The sequence below is a fragment of the Hypanus sabinus genome, chromosome 9 (genome assembly GCF_030144855.1).
Source record: "Hypanus sabinus isolate sHypSab1 chromosome 9, sHypSab1.hap1, whole genome shotgun sequence".
NCBI classification, from domain to species: Eukaryota; Metazoa; Chordata; class Chondrichthyes; order Myliobatiformes; family Dasyatidae; genus Hypanus; species Hypanus sabinus.
The window spans coordinates 102,278,056-102,299,462 of record NC_082714.1 but is presented as its reverse complement, the minus strand read 5'-3'; the positions used below and the strand labels follow the sequence as shown (position 1 = coordinate 102,299,462).

Genomic DNA, 21,407 nt, shown 5'->3' with positions numbered 1-21,407 from the left:
ATTCATTACATAAACAGATTTAAATTTTTAATTTAAAAATAACATTCAAAAACATAATCTTTAATGAAAGTGTGAGAAAATTGGTGCCTAGGGTAGATTAAGAAATTGTTATATTATAATATACAAAATAAAGTAGAAAAACAAACATTATTTAGGTAGTCTATCAACATTATGTAAAGTAATGACTCGGTCTATTCTTCATGTCTACAATGTAGAAGAGACCACATTGAGAACACTGAAGTTGCAGGAGAAGTGACTAAACCACTGTTCATTTTGCAGAAGAGCTTGTCCCTGGGACTTTGGAAAGGACGAGGTAAAGTGGGAAGTGTTGCATCCACTGTGGTTGCATTGGTAAGTGTTGTATCAGGATGATGGAGCTGAAGAATGACTACTGAATCATTTCAGTCACTCCAGATTGCTGAAGGCTGAGGTGAAAGGAAGGTGGTAGAATCTCATAGAAATTGTTACAAACTATGGTAGCTGTGGGCTAGAGGGAGAGGACAAGGGAAGATTTTTCCTTAGTCTGGCTGGGGAGATGGGTGGTGTCAGAACAGAAGAGGTGAAATGGAATGGATTGGTTGAGAGCTTTCTCAATCATGGGGAAATGATTAAAGTAAAAAGAACTTTTGATAACATTAGTGTTAAGATGCTTTTTATCCAGGCTCATTTGAAAAAGCACTTCCAAAAACTTGCTCTGCATAAGACACATAGACACATCAACCTTAAATGCAAATCCTCATTGCAGCCTTACACCAGTAAGCATACATATTGACATGACCATGAAAGTGAAAGAGAGCCTACACAGAAGACAGAGGCAGAGAGTGAATGTGACTTGGGCATTTTCATGATAAGACAAATGATTCCAGCCAGGGTCATCATGGGAGAACCCTGAAATGAGATAACTCTGCAGGAGGGGAGATCCTTATTTAATTCAGTGATACAGAAACAGGTTTTATATCCTTGCTGGATGAGACTGAGTGAGCTACTATACAGTATGTACTTGTTAAAGCCACTTCAGGGCAGAATTTACAATATTTCAGATTGCCGCCTTCCACTTTTCTCACTCTAGAAATGCTGCCTGGTTTTGGGTCTAACCTGTAATCCTCTGTATTTCAGATTTCCAGCAAATGTGCTGTAAGATACCATAAGACCATAAGATATAGGAGCAGAATTGATCCATTTGGCCCAACAAATCTACTCTACCATTTCATTATGGCTGATCCATTTCCCTCTCAACCCCATTCTCCTGCCTTCTTCCTGTAACCTTTCACACCCTGACTAATCAAGAACCTACCAACCTCTGCCTTAAATATACCTAATGACATGGCCTCCACAGCCACATGTGGCAACAAATTCCACAGATTCACCACCCTCTGGCTAAAGGCATGCCTCCTCATTTCCATTCTAAATGGATGTCCCCCTGTTCTGAAGTTCTGCCCTCTGGTCCTAGATTCTCCCACCATAGGGAACATCCACCCCCACATCTACTTTATCTAAGCCTTTCAGCATTCAATAGGTTTCAATGAGATCCCCTCTCATTCTTCTAAATTCCAGTGAGTAAAGGCCCAGCGCCTTCAATTATTCCTCATTCAATAAGGCTTTTTTCCGAAATCATTTTCATGAACTTCCTCTGAACCATCTCCAATGTCAATACATCCTTTCTTAAACAAGGAGCCCAAAACTGCTCACAATACTGGAGAAATGGGGCTTCTCCAGTGCCTTATAAAGCTTCAGAATTACTCGCTCTGTGATATATCCTGGTTCTCAATAAAATTGTTGTTCATGCTAAAACAGTTCACACACAAGAAAGGCCCCAGTGAGATTTGAACTCACGACCCCTGGTTTACAAGACCAGTGCTCTAACCCCTGAGCTATGGAGCCCACAATGCATCTTATAGTTCCTACACTGAGTGGTTTCTCTCTCTCCTCTACGCTGCTCATCTTTTTTAGAAGACAAGGCTTGATTAGGGACAGTCTTTTAGCTTTGTATAGGCAAGGTCATGTCTTGATTAAAAAGTGACAGGGAGGCAGATAAAGGAGGTGACGATTGTCTTTATTAATTGTGGAGAGTATCACAGCTGCATAAATGGATCGCCTACTGACTCAGAGTTGGTGGAAGTCAGTAAAGGAAAGGAGCAATCTCTCCATCCTATAAATTACCCTCCCGCCTACCAATAACAGCAGCAATGCTGAGGAGCAATTTAGGAGCCAGATTTTGGAAAAGTGCAAAACATAAAAGGGGCTTTGGCATGGGTGACCTCAACTTCTCAAATATTGTTTGGCACTTCTTTGGTGCAAAAGCTTTGGATGGGACAGAATATGTGACAGGTATGTCCAGGAAGGGTCCTTATACAATTTGTTAACAGGCAGATGAGAGGACAGGTTATTTTGAATGTAATGCTAGGCAATGAACCCGGTTAGATGACAGATCTCTCAGTGAGTGAGCATTTCAGGGAAAGTGACCACAACGCCCTGATTTTTACCATAGTCTTGTCCGGGATAGAATTAGAAGGAATGGAAAGGTATTTCTGTGGGAGAGGGTGAATTATGATGTTATAAGGCAGGAACATGGGAGCATAAATGGGAACAGATGTATTCAGGAAAATGAACAATGGAAATGTGGAGGTTGTTTTGAGCACACTTGCATGGGGTTCTGGATAACTCTGTACCATTAAGACAGGAAAAGGATGGTAGGGTGAAGGAACTGTGGTTACCAAGAGATGTGGAATATCTAGTCAAGAGGAAGAAAGGTTTAGGAAGTAAGGATCAGACAGGGCTCTTGAGTTATAAGATAGCCAGGAAGAAGCTTAAGAAGAGACATAGGAGAGCTAGAAGGGTGCATAAGAAGGTTTTGGAGTGTAGAATTGAGGAAACACTCAATTTATTCTACATATACATGTAGAACAGGAGGATGATTAGAGTGAGAGTAGTACTGATCAGAGATTAAGGAGGTAATGTGCCTTAAGACAAGAGGTAGGGAATGTCCTTAATGAAAGTAGTATTAACCGGTATTCACTAGTGCAAGCAACCTTGAAGAATGTGAGGACAGTAAAAACCAGGATGAAATGCTGGACATGTCAATGTTAGGAAAGAGGATGTGCTAGAACTTTTTCAAAGCATTAGGATACTTAGGCTCCCATGATGGATGGGATATATCTCAGGCTACTATGAGAGATTACTGCATCTTTGGTAAAGTTCTTTACACACACATTGGCCCCAAGAGTCATTACAGAAAATCATAGGGTGGCAGATGTTATTCCTTTGTTGAAGAAAGTTAATAGGTGCGATCATGGGAATAATAGATCTATGAGTCTTATGTCAGTTGTTCTCAACCTATTGGAGTGGATTCTTAGAGACAGGATTTACGAGCATTTGAAGAAGCATAGACTGATTTGCGCTCATAAGTATGGCTTTGTGAGGACAGGTCATGCCTTATGAGCCTAATTAAATTCTTTGAAGAAGTGAGAAAACAAATTGATGAATGTAGAGTACTGAATGTTGTGTATATGTATTTTAGTAAGGTGTTCGACAAGGTTCCCCATGGTTGGTTAATTCAGAAAGTCAGGAGGCATGAGATCCAGGGAAACTTGGCTGTATGGATTCAGAATTGACTTGACCACTAAAGGCAGAGGGTGGTAGTAAAAGGAATGTATGCTGCCTGGAGGTTGGTGTCTAATGGTCTTCCACAGAGATCTCTTCTGGGACCCCTGATCTTTGTGAAGAGAGCCCAACGAGCTTGACAGGAGTTGACTCTCTTGGGGTACTGAATAGAGGAGAGGTTCTTGTGATCTGTCCATTCCAGAAAGCAGCACTCTGCCCCCTCCAGTGCTGACCTCCTTGACAGGCAGAAGTTCTCGGTTTCTGACATCATAGTTACACTCTGTAGGAGTCAAGAGACGGAAAAGAAAATCACAGAAGTGCAGCCACTTAACTGCAGATGAGTGCTAGGAGAGGACTTTCCAGCACGTTGGAAGGATTCTGTAGAAAGATGGATCTTACCATTTTTCAATGGTCAACCAGCCATATTCTTTCACAATTATTGTATCAGAGCTACCCATCTCCTTGCCAGGTTACAAATTACAATAGGAGATAGAAAAGGCATGTAAAAAAGGGTAATGTTGTGATAATCATGGGGGATTTCAATCTGTAGGTAGCTTGGAAAAATTAGGTTGGTGCTGGATCCATAGAGAGGGAATTTGTAGAATGTTTACAAAATAGCTTTTTATAGCAGCTTGTGGTTGAACCCACTGGGGGAATAGCATTTGTGGATTGTGTGTTCTGCAATGACCCAGAGTTGATCAGGGAGCTTCAGGTAAATGAACCCTTAGGAGACAGTGATCATAATATGGTCAAATTCATATTGCAGTTTGAGAAGGAAAAGCTAAAATTGGATGTGTCATTATTAGAGTGGAGTGAAGGGAATTACAGAGGCATGAGAGAGGAGCTGGCCAGAGTTGATTGGTAGGAGAATTCAGTAGAACAGCAATGGCTGGAGTTTCTGGGGGCAATTCAGAAGCTGCAGGAAAGCTACATCCCAAAGGTGAAGAAGTATCCAAATGGGAAGATGAGGCAAACGTGGCTGGCAAGGAGTGTCAAAGACAGCATAAAAGCAAAAGAGGTGGCATAAAATATCACAATTGATACAATTGTATTTCTATGTTATATTGACTGTCCTGTTGAACATACCACTAATTATGAATGACTATAAACAGCATATTGCATATTTAGACAGAGATCTAACTTAAAGGTTTTTACTCTTTATGTATATGAAGAATGTAAGTAATAAAGTCAATTCAAAAATTAGTGGGAACATAGAGAATTGGGAATCTTTTAAAAATCAACGGAATGCAAATAGAAAGCCATAAAGAGAGCAAAGATGAAATACAAAGGTAAGAAAGCTAATAATATCAAAGAGGATACAAAAGGTTTTTCCAGATATAAAAAGAATATAAGGGAGACAAGAGTGGGCATCAGACCACTGGAAAATGATGCCGGAGAGGAATTAATGGGAAACAAAGAAACAGCAGACAGACATAATAAGTAAAGCATTTTGTGTCAGTCCTCACTGCAAACTGCCAGAAATGCAAGTGTCAGGGGGCAGAAACGAGTGTCATTGTTATTACTAAGGAGAAGGTGCTTGGGAAGCTGAAGGGACTGAAGGTAAATAAGTCACCTGGACCAGATGGACCACACCCTAGAGTTCCGAAGGAGGTAGCTGAAGAGATTCTGAAGGCATCAGGAATGATCTTTAACACATCAATAGATTCTGGAATGATTACTTTGGACTGGAAAATTGCAAATGTCTTTCTACCCTTTAAGAAAGAAGGGAGACAAAAGAAAACAAATTATATGTTAGTTAATCTTACTTCAGTGGTTGGACAGATGCTGGAGTCCATTTTTAAGGATGAAAATTTCATGGTACTTGAAAGCACGTGATAAAATAGGCCAAAGTCAGCATGATTTTTTTTCCCTGAAATTTTGCCTAAAAAATCTTTTTGTTTGAAATATTTTGAGGATTTTTTTTCAGGAAATAACAGACAGAATAGACAAAAGAAGTAGTTTATTGGAATTTTTAGAAGGCCTTTGAAAAAGTGTTGCACACGAGGCTGCTTAATAAGATAAGAGGCGATGGTATTACAGGAAAGGCTGACTGGCAGGAGGCAAAAAGTGGAAATGACTGGGCCCTTTTCTGGTTGGCTGCTGGTGATTAGTGATGTTGGGACCATTTCTTTTCACATTATATGTCAATGATTTCCATGAAGGAATTCATGGATTCATGCCCAAGTTTGCAAATGATACAAAGGTAAGTGGAAGGGTAGGTAGTGTTGAGGAAGCAGAGTGTCTGCAGAAGGACCTAATCAAATTGGGAGAATGCAGAACTTTTAACTGGTACGGTTTGGGTCATGGCCTGCAAGCAATGCATCTTATACTTAAAGTAATCTTTCTGTATGAAGCCTCTGAGTTCACAACCTTAACTTTAGATCACATGAGCTTCAAATCTCCAACCACTTCACTGTACAGACATCTCTGCCCTCTGACCCCTGCATCAGAACTCTCTGCCCAAGGCAACTGATCTACAATCATGCCATCACTTGGTATGATCTAGATACAACTTTCTTCAATTATTCTTTACGCAATTCTTTAGGAGATTACCACTTGAAATATTCACTTCTTAAGAGATAAAATGAGAAGCAGGAAAATTGAATGCAAAAGTCTAAAAGAAGTAGTGGATACTTTTTCCACAACCCAGTTCATCATGCCTCCCCAACATTGAGCACATTTACAAAGAGTGCTGTTACAGAAAGCTGCTTCCATCATCAAGGAACCCCACCATCCAGCCCATGCTCTTTTCTTGCTGCTGCCATCAGGAAGGAACTACAGAAGCCTCAGGGCCACACCACCAGGTTCAGGAACAGTTATTACCCCTCAGCTAGCCAGTTCTTGAATCAGAAAGTATAACTATACTTAGCTTTACTCACTCCAATATTCAACAGTTTCTACAACTTGTGGACTCACTTTCAAGAATTCTTCATCTCATGTTCTCACTATTTATTGCTTATTTATTTTTTATTATTATTGTTATTTTGCTTGTCTGCTTTTTGGATTTGCATAGCTTTTTATCTTTTGCATGTTGGTTCTTTCTCCATCTTGTTGTATGTGGCTTTTCACTGATTCTGTTGTGTTTCTTTGTATTTACTGTGGAGGTCGCAAGAAAATGATTCTCTGGGTAGTATATGTTGACATACATGTATTTTGATAATAAATTTACTTTGAATTTTGACTTGCTTGTAACAAATTACACCATGAATTAATGTGAATTTAATTGGATTCAGTTATAACGTGGTGTTTTACATCAGATTTACATAAATTACCCTCCAGGCTACAGGTTCCTCTCTTGTTTGTGTTAAATTGAATAAATAATTACTCTTTCTGATGTGTGGAAAATTGGCTTCAGCATTTAGGAGTCTGTTCCTTGGGGACAAGCTCCATTAAAAGTCAATGAGATCTGGTGTCCTGTCTTATTGGGTAATTGAGCTGTGTGGAGTGAATTGGATTTTTGATGAAAATGTGTGCAAAGTGAGCTGGAAGGAAGGGGGAAAATTGCAGGCACAAAAGAAAATTCAACGGCATGGAGTGAAGAGCAACATAATCCAAGCTCAGAAGAAAAGGAATTAGAATTAATACGGTGGGGGGAAAAATAGGAAATTAGGCGGGAGCAGTTTATTCATTTAATATTCAGTAGTGATGGTTGTCTATCATGTACAATGATGAAGGAAGCCTATGTGAGAGAGTCTTTAAAGTGGAAAAGCCATTGCACTGGGGCAGTTCCACTCTCTCAACCTGGAAAGTCTAGTTTCAGTCGTCACAAACAGGGGTCTTCTTCGTCCGCAGTGGACAACCATGACATGCCTTATCATGCCCTTTGCTCTCTATGAAGTATCGCAGAACTGCCTTCCTGGCCACTGGATCTCAACGTAGATCTCATCTGCCCAGTCTTCCAGAGCTGACTTTGCATGCTAGGACAGGCATGTCCCTATCCCAGGTTGACTCTGCAGTTAAGAAGCCATAGGGTGCAATAGCCTTCATCAATTGTGGGATTGAGTTTAAGAGCCAAGAGGTAATGTGGCAACTATATAGGACCCTGGTCAGACCCCACTTGGAATACTGTGCTCAATTCTGGTTGCCTCACTATAGGAAGGATGTGAAACCATAGAAAGGGTGCAGAGGAGATTTACAAGGATGTTGCCTGGATTGGGGAGCATGCCTTATGAGAATAGGTTGAATGAACTCGGCCTTTTCTCCTTTGAGCGATGGAGGATGAGTGGTGACCTGATAGAGGTGTATAAGATGATAAGAGGCATTGATCATGTGGATAATCAGAGGCTTTTCCCCGGGACTGAATTGGCTAGCACGAGAGGGCATAGTTTTAAGGTGCTTGGAAGTAGGTACAGAGGAAATGTCAGGGGTAAGATTTTTACGCAGTGAGTGGTGAGTGAGTGGAATGGGCTGCTGGCAGCAGTGGTGGAGGTGAAAACGATAGGGTCTTTTAAGAGATTCCTGGATAGCTACAAGGAGCTTGAGAAAAATAGAGGGCTATGGGTAAAGCCTAGATAGTTCTAAGGTAGGGACATGTTCGGCACAACTTTGTGGGCTGAAGGGTTTGTATTGTGCTGTATGTTTTCTATGTTTCTATCCCACTAGGGTATGAGCCCATCCACTATCCTCGCACGGTTTATCCCGCTTATCAAAGCGGTATACTGGAGTGTGGCCATTGTTACATGCATACAGTCACCTGGAGCCATAGGTGAGGGCTGAAGGTGCGATGAGGACCAAATGTGAGCGAGCTGCCCCAGAAGGGGTATGACTAGCCCATTCATGAACCATGTGAAAGAGAGTTGCTTGCAAATATTGCAGCAAGGACAATCAAATATTCCTGGGAATGTATCACATAGAAAAGTGTAGGAGTGAGAAAAGCCATGATTGTAAAAGACAATGTAAGCCCAGAAGAGAGATGTGATCCAGGATCAGTAGAACAGGAATTAGAATTAAAGTGCAAACAAAAGTAAGTTAGATGAGAGCTGTTTATTCATTTAATATTTAATAGCATTACTGCAGAACTTAAAGTGACAATCTAGAAATACAAAGAGTTTGCAGCAGAGCTAATACAACACATTAAGTGACTCAAGATGTCGAAAGTAGTTTGGTGAAAATAGTTACAAAATATAATTGGTTAGTTTCCTGGAGTGTGTATCACGACACAATTTTGAAACAAAGGTTAATCGGGCTAACAGTAAGCAATCATGTTGGGAAAAGAAATCACAGTTTAATAGAATTTTATATTAGCTCCTGAGCAGCACAATCCAGCCAGAAACTAATGTATTTTTAAATAGGGATAGTTGGTTAATGTAGGCTGAGAAATTAGATTGAAAGCTTTTCAGTAGTCAAGCAATGACAAATCTTTAATACATGGACTCTACAGTGGAAACTAATCTATATGCAACCAGATAGAGGTGAAAGATATTATAAGTAAAAAAGTAGCAAAAAATGTTGGAAAAATGAGTGATCAGCCTGAAGTTTGGGGGAGTTTGGAACCGACCTTAGACGGCTAACATTTGAAAGAGCACAAAGTTTGAAGGTGAGTACAACCCAGCAAGATAAACGATTGGAAAAGATTGTTAGAGTCTCGACAACAGTGTAAAATGCAGATGCAAAGTAAATGTTGGAATTCTAGCAAAATAGACAAGAAAAGTTATAAGAAGGGATAAAAAAAACTGGTTGAGGCATTTAGCAAATATTTCACACGTACTCATAATGAAAGTTATGGTGAATGTACTTGGGTAACCACAATTTTAAAAGTCTCTTGAAGTTGAGGAACTAAATATTTATTGCAATAAAGGGTGAGTAGTGGAAAGTAGATTAAAACAGTTCTCCTACATCTGATGATTGATGTTAGGATTTTAAAACATGTGGGCACTGTGGTATTACAAACATTTTGCTGATCCTTCTTATTTACTTACTTACTGCCCATCGCGGTGCTGCCGTTTAGACAGCAATGAAGGTCCACTATCTTTGCTGGCGTCCAGGGCCTCCTTCATCATGTCAGTAGCTTCCTCTCAGTTTCCACTACTGTCAGTAATGCAAGTCTTGGGTGGAGACACAGGAATACTGTTGCACACAGATATAGAAGAACACTTCATTGCTGTTTCTATAACAATTTTTTGACCAGTCAGGATTGTAAGCCCTGAGCTGGACCCTGAGAATCTAGAGAACCAGTGGACCACTGTCCCATCTATTCCTTGACCTACTTGGTAAGGGTGAACTAACCAAGAGCCAAAGCGTAAAGCCCTAACTCCAGCTAACATGCTGTAGCTCTCATGATCATTCAAGCACTCAGGCTACCAAACCATGCAAAGACTGTGGTCCTCTTGGAGGACTGATCCTTTCAAAACACCCTTTATCCTTGAGTATAGTGCATTTGGTCAGGGACAGACAAAAATTGGCTGTTCTTTCCACTTTCAATTGGAAATCTGATGCGTCAAGGTGGAGGTTCCTGATTATGAAATTTCATTTAAGGTGGAAAGGGAAATCCTGTCCCCCATTAACTGAAGAGATGAGGACCAGGTAAAACAGATTTTAGGTTCCGTCCAAGGTTACCTGTGGAAAAACCTTTTTGTAAAACTATCAATATCAATGTCTTGAAACACATTGCCTAGAGAGAGGACCAATCAAAGTGTTCAAAAAGAAATGGAAAGGCTTAAGAGAAGTAAACGTACAAGGCTGTGGAAATAGAGAGGTACTGCTCTATAGAGTTGACATGAAGTTGATGCGCCGGCTTGTGGCGCAGTGGCATCAGCACCAGACTCCGGGGCAAAGGCTCTCAAGTTCGAATCCAAGTTAGGCCACCCCCGAGCGTGCTATCTATCCGTGCCAGGTTGAGCATCGAGCTAGCCACTCAGCCTCGTAAAAAAAAAGGCTCGAGTCAGGAACGTTCATGTCGTGACCCGGTTAATCCAAAAGGAGACCAATCCTGACACCACGCTCCAGACAAGAATGGCTGACTGGTGCAGCACGCAAAAAAAAGCAAATGAAATTGATGAATCTAATGGCCTGTCTCTGTTCTATAATAATGCCTATGTCAGACAGACTGCACCAAATTTATTACAGTTGGTTTATCCATGCAGAATAAATGATACCAATGAGAAACACAGGAGGCAGAGCCCCACGGTGTCCTTGAAATCAAATCCACCTATAGTCACCATAGTCCAAAATGACGCAGAATTGAGATGGGAAAATCTGCAAATGCTAGAAATCCAATCACCACACACAAAATTCTGGAGGAACTCAGCAGGCCAGGAAAAGAGTAAGCAGTTGACATTTCGAGCCAAGACCCTCGTTCAGGTCTGCAGTCCTGCTGCTTGGCCTGCTGAGTTCATCCAGCATTTTGTATGTGTTGCAGTGACACAGAATGCTGGGCAACCAAGCAGAATCTTCAGTTTGACTTAATTCCTCTGTGGGTTCTTCTAAGGCTTATTGTCCTTTCTTTATTACCGTAGCTTATGATAATTAATTTAAGGGGTATCATAAATTGTATTGCAGGAATAGTTTTATAACTATCATTCAAAGTCGTTCATTAGATTGCTGTTGTGATCACTCCAGGATGTCTTGCTCTCTTTAATAACATCTACTGTATACTTTATGAAGTAATTTTATGCCTTTGTTTTGTGCTGACTCGTGGTCTCAGTGGGCTTCTGCACTAGGAAGTGTAGATATTAGTGAGTCTGTTGTTTAGAATGATCCTTGTCAGCACTTTGAGCCTGCTGTTTCTGTGTGCATGCTGCTGACTAGCTTGTCAAGTGGAATCAGAGAGATATGGATGCTGAGGCCCCGTGGAACTGGGAGTAAAGGATGTCTCCAGCACTCTCTGCCAAAGGGTTATTGACTTATGTAACAGGTATATGCTGGAGGCTTGAAAACATTTATGGCCATATTTCTGCTTTTAGAAAAGAAAACTGCAGTTTGTATTCCCAACAGCATTTACAAGCCTTGCATATGGAATGACAAATGCCATACTTTCTGGAATATTGGATTTGGGTTTTGTCTTGTGCGAAACTAGTTGTTCTTAATAAAAATAGACCCCATCTGTGCTGGCATATATCAGTGTCTTGGTTTCCTGGCAGACAAACTGAAAGCCATTCATTATATTTTGAGAACATACATTTAGTGTTTGTCTGAACAAATGATAGGACTCCTGCCAACAGCTGATCCTGCATAACAGATGGATGACAGTTCAGAGAGTGAGGGCAGAGATTGTAATTCCTCCTTTCCCTGAACCAAACAGTTCTTTCCTTTCTGTTCATCTCTGTGGCTGCTATTTGCGCTTGAATGAAATTGTCAACATCTTTGCTCCTTCTCCAACAATAATCGACATCATTCTTCAAAAGAATATCATGACTGAAATGTCAATTTTCTTTTGGACATAAATTATGCAATATGGCGAAAGCAGAACTCCTTCCTCCGCATTGATTTTTCCCTTCAGCCACTGGTGATAATGTGCTCAAAGTACCCAAACATAGTCTCAATTCTGTGTTTTGATGGGGGAAATTATTTTGGAGAGGAATCAAAAAGAGCTGAAGTAAGAGAAATTCCATTAGGCATGCAAGAAGATGATTATTTCCACTGCTGAGTGCAATTGAACTATGGACAAAACTGTGTTTAAACCATCTGTGCTGTTCAAGGGAAGGTAAATGAATGTGCTCAGAAGTTGCTGAGTTCCAATAAATCATGAACAGCACTCTGGACATGTTAATGTGCGATGGCACAGCCCATCTAATACTTGTAATTTTGTCTTAGTTTTCTCTGCTACCCCACCCCCACCACTTTTTATTCTCAGGCAAATCTAGACAGGCAAACACAGATCAAGGGCACTGGTTCAGTTGGAAAAGCCTCTGCTCAGAATAAATTTCTGTAATGAAGGCTCAAAGCAAACCCCAAATCAAATGAAAGTACATTTGTCAAGAGGTTTCCTTTGAGATTCAAATAAAAGACAACTTTAAGGCAGGATTTAAGTTGCTTGGAGTTAACATGAACAAGTTATTAACCGAAGAAAATACATTCAGCATTCCAAGCATTCCCACTTCACTGCCACTCTGTTGAGGACTTTCAAGGTCCAGCCCTGACATGAGACTTGGTTTCAACTCTCCTTAATTCCACCATCTCATCATACACTGCTACCAATTGTCATTAATCTCATACATAACAATATAATTCACAATACTCATTGCCAGTTATCACCCGTCCAATTAACCAAACATACCTTGTCCATTTTGGGTTTAACAGATCAATCCCATTTAATATCTTTCATATCTAATATTTTGTTGAGGTTATTAAATTTCCAAATCCTTTTGAATAGTTCATCACTTCATCTCCATTTTATACTAATTCTCTATTCCTTTTGTTATGTGGTGACTTTGCCGTAGAAGTTGTTCCAAATTATTCTGATTATGTATAATTTTTTTTTACTTTTCTAATTGCATCACCAGGTTTTCCCAGGGGAGAAAATTGGTTGAGTGTTAGTTCAAGGTTCCTTTAAAAAATCTTGCTGTTCTAATTGTTAATTTTTATTTTTCTCACTATGGATTTGTTGATTTTATAATTTTGGTTTGTCTAATTAATTAAATCCTATCATAAAAGCACTAACTGCTTTCTCCATTTCTTCTGCCTTCTGTTTTTATAGTCCATGAAATTTACCTAGCTTACAATCCTCTTTTTTGCATCCAGATTAACTACATACTGTAAATAACAAATACTTGCACAATACATTGGTGAAGCCACATTTGGAATATTGTGTTCGGCTTTGGTCACCATACTACAGGAAAAATGCCCATAAGCTGGAAAGATTGCAGAGGAGATTTAGGAGGATATTGCCAGGACTCAAATGACTGAGAGAGGGTACAAATTTATTCACTGTGTGAAGGACAATGAGGGGTGATTTTATGGAGGTACGTATATAAAATCATGAAGGACAAAGATAGGGTGGATGCTCACAGCCTTTTACTGAGGGTCTGGGTATCAAGAACTAGAGAGTATAGGTTTAAGATGAGTGGGGAGAGACATGGTTATCCTTACCTCTCATTCACTTTGAAGACATGTAGCAAACAGCTCAGATTACTGGAAAGGTACTGCCAACATTGTCTTCCCAAAATCCTCCCAATTCATTGGGAGGATATGTCAAGCCAGCAATGAGGGTCTGATCACATTCCATGAGGTTTACACTTCTATTTATTCTACTAAGCTGCCTGACCATACACTTCTTGACACTCTATTCCATCCGCCACTTCTTTGCCCATTCTCCTAATCTGTCTGTCCTTCTACAGACTCTCTATTTTCTAAAAGTGACCTGTCCCTCCACCCAAATTAACATCATCCACAACATGGCTGAAAAGCCATCAAATCTCTCATCCGAATAATTGACATATAACGTAAAAAGAAGCGATCTCAACATAGCCCCCTGTGGAACACACTCATCACTTGCAGCCAATCAGAAAATGCTCCCTTTATTCCCACTCTTTGCCTCCTGCCAATCATCCAACGCTCTATCCATGCTAGTACCTTTCCTGCAATACTATAGGCTCTTAACTTGTTGAACATCCTAATGTGCAACACCATGTCAAATGCCTTCTGAAAACCCAAGGGCACAACATCCACTAATTCTCCTTTTTATATCTTATTTGATATTTCATCAAAGAATTACAGAAGATAAGTCAGGCAACACTTCCCCTTAAGGAAACCATGCTGATATCAGCTTACTTTAAAATCTGCCTCCAAGTATCCTGAAAATACATCCCAAAAACAATTTACTCAATCATTTCCCCAACCACTGAGTTCAAACTAACCACACTGGCCTATAATTTCTTTTCTTCTGCCTCTCTCCCTTCTAGAAGAGTGGAATGACATTTGTAATTTTCCAGTCCTCTGTAACCATACTAGAATATACTGATTCTTGAAAGATCATTACTAATGCCTCCATAATTTCTTCATCTACCTCTTTCAGAGCCCTGGATATACACCAGAAGGTATAGGTGATTTATATACATACAGACCTTTCTGTTTCCCAACATCTTCTCCCTCATTGCAGCAACATCACTCACTATCGAACATCTGGCATACTGCTAGTGATTTTCACAGTAATGACCGATGTAAAATATTTATTTAGTTCATTGGCCACCCCTCTGTCTACCTTACTGTCCTTTCGCTACAATGTGTATCCTTGGATTTTAAGCTCCCAGCGATAATATTCCCTCAGCCATGACTCAGTGATGCCCACAATGTCATACCTGCCAATCTCTAATTGTGCTGGAAGTTCATCAACCTTATTCCATCTACTGCATGTATTCAAATATAACATCTTCAGTACTGTATACATTGCCATTTTCGATTTTGTACCCCCTTTACATTTCAGCTCATCCCACTGACTGCAATTTTGCCCCAGCATCTGCCTGTCCTTGCTAGTAGTGTCACTACAGCCTCTGCTTATAAACCCACTGCCCTATCACTCCAACTCCAATCCCCTGGCCAAATTTGTTTAAACCCTCCCAAACAGCTTCAGCAAACCTGCCACAAGGATATTAATCTCTCCCCCTCCCTCAGGTTCAGGTGTAACCTATCTCTTTTGTACCTATTCCAGAAGACATCCCAATGACCCGGAAGTCCGGAACTCTGCCTCCTGCACCAGTTCCTCAGCCCTGCATGTATCTGTCAAATCATCCTGTTCTTACCCTCACTAGCACATGGCACAGAAGTTAATCCAGAGATTACTACCCTGGTGGTCCTGTTTTTAATATTTTTCCCTAAAATCTTTCTTCAGGACCTCTTCGCCTTTCATACTTATGTCACTGGTGCTGATATGTACCGATCATATTGGCGCGTGGCACTTGGCCAAGTGGTTAAGGCTTTGGGCTGGTGATCTGAAGGTTGTCAGTTTGAGCCTCAGCTGAGGCAGCGTGTGTGTCCTTGAGCAAGGAACTTAACCACACTCTGCTCCTGCATGTTTATAGCCCAGTGGCGGCGGTTGGTCCAATATGGACAAGACAAGACAAGAGTTCTGGCTGCTCCCCCTTTAACATGCTGTGGAACAGATCTGAGACACCCATGCTTCTATTGCATTCACAGAATCTCTTATCTATTCCTCTATCTATGGAATCTCCTATTACTAATGCACTCCTCCACCTCTTTTCACTTCTGAGCCACAGTGCCAGACTCAGTGCCAGAGAGCTGGTCACTGCAGCTTTTCCCGGTAGGTCATCCTCCTCAAAGGCATCCAAAACTGTATACTTATTATTGAGGGGAATGGCAACAGGGGTACTCTGTACTGCCTGCCCATTTTCCTTCCTTCCCCTGACAGTTGTCCAGTTACTTAGGGTTGACTACTTTCCTATAGCTTCAATCCATCATCTCCTCAGTCTCTTGTATGAGCCAAATAATAATAAGCTGCAGCTCCAGGTCCTTAACATATTCTCTGTGTAGCTTCAGATCAGTAATCCTGCTGTAAATGTGTTTATCTGGGAGGCTGTTGGTCTCCCAGAATTCCGACATCTTACACAAAGAACATAACACAGCACCTGGAGCCATTTTCACTGCACCAACTGTGCCTGAACAAAAGAGGAATGAAGAATAAAGAAGAATAAGAAACTTTCCAAACACCATTGTGTTTTGTAATTGCAAAACATCAAACTAATTCAAAGAAGACATGGGAAGTCTGAAATATGGGTATAGTTTGAATTTACTTTAAGTGAGGCACTCACATCTCATGTGGTAGCATGATGATGCCTGCATTTAACATTTTTTACATATAACCAGTGATGAATTATTTAAATCAACAAGAATTCTTAATCAAGCAATATATATATATACCAGATCACTCAAATATATATATACCAGTTCACTGATTGAGCAGTTCAATCTCTGAAAACTGTCACAAAGCTCTGCTTTCTTAATCTTCAATCGTGGACCTGTGGGAAGCTGCCTCTTCTTCTCACACTCCCATTCACTAATTGGCTCTAGTTCAAACTCTGCAAACTGCCATGAATAAAAATCACGGACCTAAGTGAAGCCACCTCTTCTCAAGCCCCTATTCACTGATTGGCGGTAGTTTGAATTCAGATTCAGATTCAGGTTCAGTTTATTGTCATTTAGAAACCACAAATACAATGCAGTTAAAAAATGAGACAACGTTCTCCAGAATGATATCACAAAAAAGCACAAAACAGACCACACAAGAAAAACCACATGTTTGGTAATCCCCAATCCAGAGTCCGGAGAGGCTGCTGCATATTGATATCGCGCTACCATCTTAGCACGTTCCCCAGAAAGGAACTACAAACCCATCAGAGAAACCTAAAGCTACAGGACCTACACAAAACCACATAGTTACATATAGTTATAGTTAACATATAGTTTCAACAGTGCAGACAATACCATAATTGGTAAAAGACTAACTGACAAAGACCACATAATTATAACACATAGTTTCAACAGTGCAAATACCATAATCTGATAAAGAGCAGTCCATGGCACGGTTTAAAAGAAAGTCTCAAAGTCCCGACAGCCCATCATCTCACGCAGATGGTAGAAGGAAGAAAAACTCTTCCCGCCATGAACCTCCAGCGCTGCAGCTTGCCGATACAGCACTTTGGGAGCTCCGACCACAGCCAACTCTGAGTCTGTCTGAACACTTCGATCCCCTGACCAGCCCTCCGGCACCAAGCACCATCTCTGCCAAGTGCTTTGACCCCAGCACCAGCCACCAAGCAACAGGCAAAGCCGAAGATTCAGGGCCTTCCTCCCAGAGATTTTTCCGATCGCACAGTAGCAGTGGCAGCAAAACAGGCATTTCAAAAGTTTCAGCAGATGTTCCTCCATGCTTCACACGTCCGTCTCCATCAAATCAGGATTGTACACGGCCCCTACTTACAGATAACAGATATTCATTCCTGGAGTGGCCGCTGCATGCTGCGTCATGCTGCCATCCTGCTGCAGCAAGATTTTCAAGGTCTTCTGGCAAAAATATGATATTCTCACCAACTCCTGTGAATCCCTGGACAATGTTTGAACAAAGTAAAGAAAGATCATTGGCAAAGGCATTGTGAGTCTTATGTTGCACCACTGCTATGATATACAAATTTATCATGATCATAGTAGGAGGGGAAAACCAATCCATAACTATCCATCTGTTCTGTCCAAGAAAAAAGTAAGATTTCCTTGCACTCTAATCTCAAGAACTGCCAAGAAGTCTAAATATCCCAAAGGAATTTGTTATTTTTGGGAAACAAATAATGGGATGGTGCTGATAGTAATGAAATAAAGGAAAAGCAAAATGAGAGTAATAATGATTTGCTGCTGTTCAGAGTGGGTCGTAGAAGTTTGTATTTATTGGAAAAAAGCTGGAATTTGGCAATATGGTTCAGATCAAGGGTTTAATTCAAATATTTGATTGCAAAATTTAAAAACATTAACATTTAGATAGATATGTCTTAGAACCCAGTGTTCAACAGAGGGAGACACAGATTCCTCCAACAAGTTGCCAAGGAGAATATGAAATGTGTTATTATTACAAGAGCAGAAAGCATCAGATTCTGATTATTCAGAATCCATAAAACGATATATGTCATTGGATTCCTTGATGAACTCAGGTTACACAACAAAATGAAAGGTAGTTTGAAATTAAAATGAAATGAAATGATCTTAAGAGGCCTGGGATATCATTATCCTTTTTGGAGTTTTCTATCTATACTATACTGTCAATATTTTCATGCAAACCCATGAAATGTGGTCATGGTTGGCTGGAGTTTAGCATTTAATGTCCAGTGGTGTGGGGGGGGGGAATTCTAGTTTAGCAGCTCTTTTTCTTCTTCATGTCCTATTGGGAAAATGATCTTAAGACAACGGGAATATATCACTTCCTTGTACTTTGTTCATTTTTTCACTTAAACTTCAAGCAAACTATTGACACAAAATGTTATCTAAATTTCAGCACCATGGACAGTGCTACACTTCCACAGCCCAGGTCACCTAACTCACAAGACACTGCCAACTGGAATATAAGGAGGTTACCTGAAAGAACAAATCTAATTTCCACACTGTATTGAGGCAAGATCTTAAAGTAATTGACAGTTAATGAACTACTCAAAACCTTTTTATTATAATATTAGGATTGTAACCAATTCCACAAAATATCCCACCAATCAACAGCTTAGTAATAACAGTATATTCTGTTTTTAGATAGTTCTTGAGTGAAATTTGCTCATGTTTGAACAAGATCCAGCACTTAAGATTATAGGATCAAAACATATTGGAGAAGAATTAGGTCATTTGGCCCATTGAGTCTGTTCTGGCATTCAATTGTAGCTGATCTTTTTCAAGCCTGTTTCTCTGACCTTTTTCCTGTAACTGCTCACACCTTTACCAATCATTCTCTGCCACAAGTACACACAATCTCTTGGCCTCTGCAGTTCTCTGTGGCAAAGAAATCCAGTGTTTCACCTATCTCCACCTGAAGATATCAGAATCAGGCTTATTATTAATTGGCTTATACGAGCTGAAATTTGTTGTTCTGCAGAAGCAGTAGAGTGTAAGAAATAAATGATAAGTTACAAAAATAAATAAACAGCAGCATTATATGAATAATGAGGTAGTCTTCATGGGCTCATAGACTATTTATAAACCAGACAGTGGAGAGAAAGAAGCTGTTCCTAATAAACTGAGCATGGGTCTTTTCTATCTCTTCCCTAATGATTGTAATAATACAAAGGTATGCCCCAGATCGTGAGGGTCATCAGTGTTGGATGCTGCCTTCTGGAAGCATTGCTTTTTTGAAGATGTCCTTAATGGTGAGGAGAGTAGTGCTTATGATAGAGCTGCTGTGCAACCCTCCGTAGCCTTCTCTGATCCTGTGCATTGCAGTCTCCATACCAGGCTGTGATACAACCAGCCAGAATGCCCTCTACAGTACAACTATAGAAATTTGCAAAACTCCCCAGTGATATGCTGAATCTCTTCAAACTCTTAATGATGTGGGGCTGCTGGCATGACTTCTTCATAATAGCATCAAGGTATCGTGTCATCTTTTCCAGTATTGACCCCTCAATGACAACAGGTGTGTGTTTTCCTGACTTCATCTTCCTGAAGTCTACAATCAATTCCTTGGTCTTGCTGACGTTGAGTGCAAGGTTCCACCTGTGCTGGTTGTCAGCAAGGAGGAGAGGCTATTACTGACCTGCACTGACTGGTCTCCCAGTAACGAAGTCGACAATTCATTTGTTAAGAGGCCCAGGATTTCAGTCTTGCTGATTTTAATAGTTATGTAATGACAGTGTTGAAATCAGAGTCTTCAGGGTCTTGAAGGAGAGTGCTGAGGAGCTGTGTGGAGTTCACCAGTGTATTTTCAATCAGAGTCTCAGCCTGGAAAGGGTCCCTGTGTGAAAAACATCACTTGTATCCCAGTACCCAAGAAGGGCCAACCAAAGTCTTGAATGACCACTGTCCAGTGGCCCTGACATCATACATAATGAAGACTATAGAGAGACTGGTCGTGGATTACCTCCAACCCCTGCAGATCAGCCCTCAATGCCCTGCAGTTTGCCTACTGGGAGCACATTGTAGTTGATGCTGTCATCTATGTACTGAACAGAGCCTACTCCCATTTGATTAAGCAGAGCAGCACTGTGTTTTTGATGTCTCAAGTGCCTTAAATACTTCCACAGCCCTAATTGCTGGGGTGGGGGGGATCTCCATTTGGTGCACGTTGGCACTTCCATTGTATCCTGGATAATGGACTATCTGACTGGCAGACCACATTTTGTTTGGCTTCAGAGCAGTGTTTCAGATGTGACTATGAGCAGCACTGGGGCCCCATAGGAGACTTTATTAACTCCTTTCCTCTTTACCCTGTATAGCTTGAACTTTAGAGACAACACAGAATCATGTCATCTGTAGAAATTCTCTGATAACTCATCAATAGTTGGTTGTTTAAAGAGAGGACAGGAGGATGAATATAGGGTACTGCTGGAGGGCTTTGTCAAATTGTGCAAGCTGAATTATTTGCAGCTCAACGTCAGTAAGAGATGGTGATGGACTTTAGGAAGATGAAGCCTGCACTGCTCCTTGTTACTTTTGATGATGGGGATGGGATGTGGTGAGGACCAACACGTATCTGGGGGTGCACCTGGATAACAGATTAGAGTGGAGCACCAACACAGAGGTTGTGTACAAGAGGGCCAGAGTTGCCTCTCCTTTCTGATGAGACAGAGGTCATTCAGAGTATGCAGGCCTCTTCTTTGCGTGTTCTACCAGTCTGTTGTCACCAGTACAATGTTCTATATGGTGGGGTGCTGGGGCAATGGTATCAACATGGTGATGCCAACAGTCTCAATAAACGACTTAAGAAGGCTGGCTCTGTTATAGGAGACAAACTGGACACATTTGACGCTGTGGTAGAACCAAGGATGGTAGAACAAAGGACCCTAAGGAAAATCCTGGCAATTCTGGACAATATTTCTCACCCTCTGCATGCCACCTTGGCTGAACAGAGGAGCACTTTTCGTGGTAGACTAAGACAACTGTGTTGCTCCAAAGAGCGCAAAACAATGTCATTCTTGCTGTCGGCCATTAGGCTATATAATGAGTCAACCTATAGCTGGGAAAGTAATGACCCCTCCGATTAGACTTTTTGAGTTAACTTATTTTTAATTCTTTCTTACTTCTCTTCTAATATTTGTACAAATGTAATTTCCTTTGGGATCAATAACATATTTATCCATCCATCTATCTAAACAGTCAATAAATAACAGGCTGAAGAAAGTCCTCCTCATCTAAAAGGAGATTTCTTTATTCTGATGCTGTGTCCTCATATC

General features: G+C 40.7%; 1 non-coding gene across 1 annotated transcript; it reads right to left on the bottom strand.

Annotated features, from left to right (window-relative positions):
* Nucleotides 1-1,808: 1,808 nt before the first annotated feature.
* On the bottom strand, nt 1,809-1,881 carry trnat-ugu (transfer RNA threonine (anticodon UGU)). The gene has a single exon. It is a non-coding gene; the product is annotated as a tRNA-Thr (tRNA).
* Between the last annotated feature and the right edge of the window lie 19,526 nt (nt 1,882-21,407).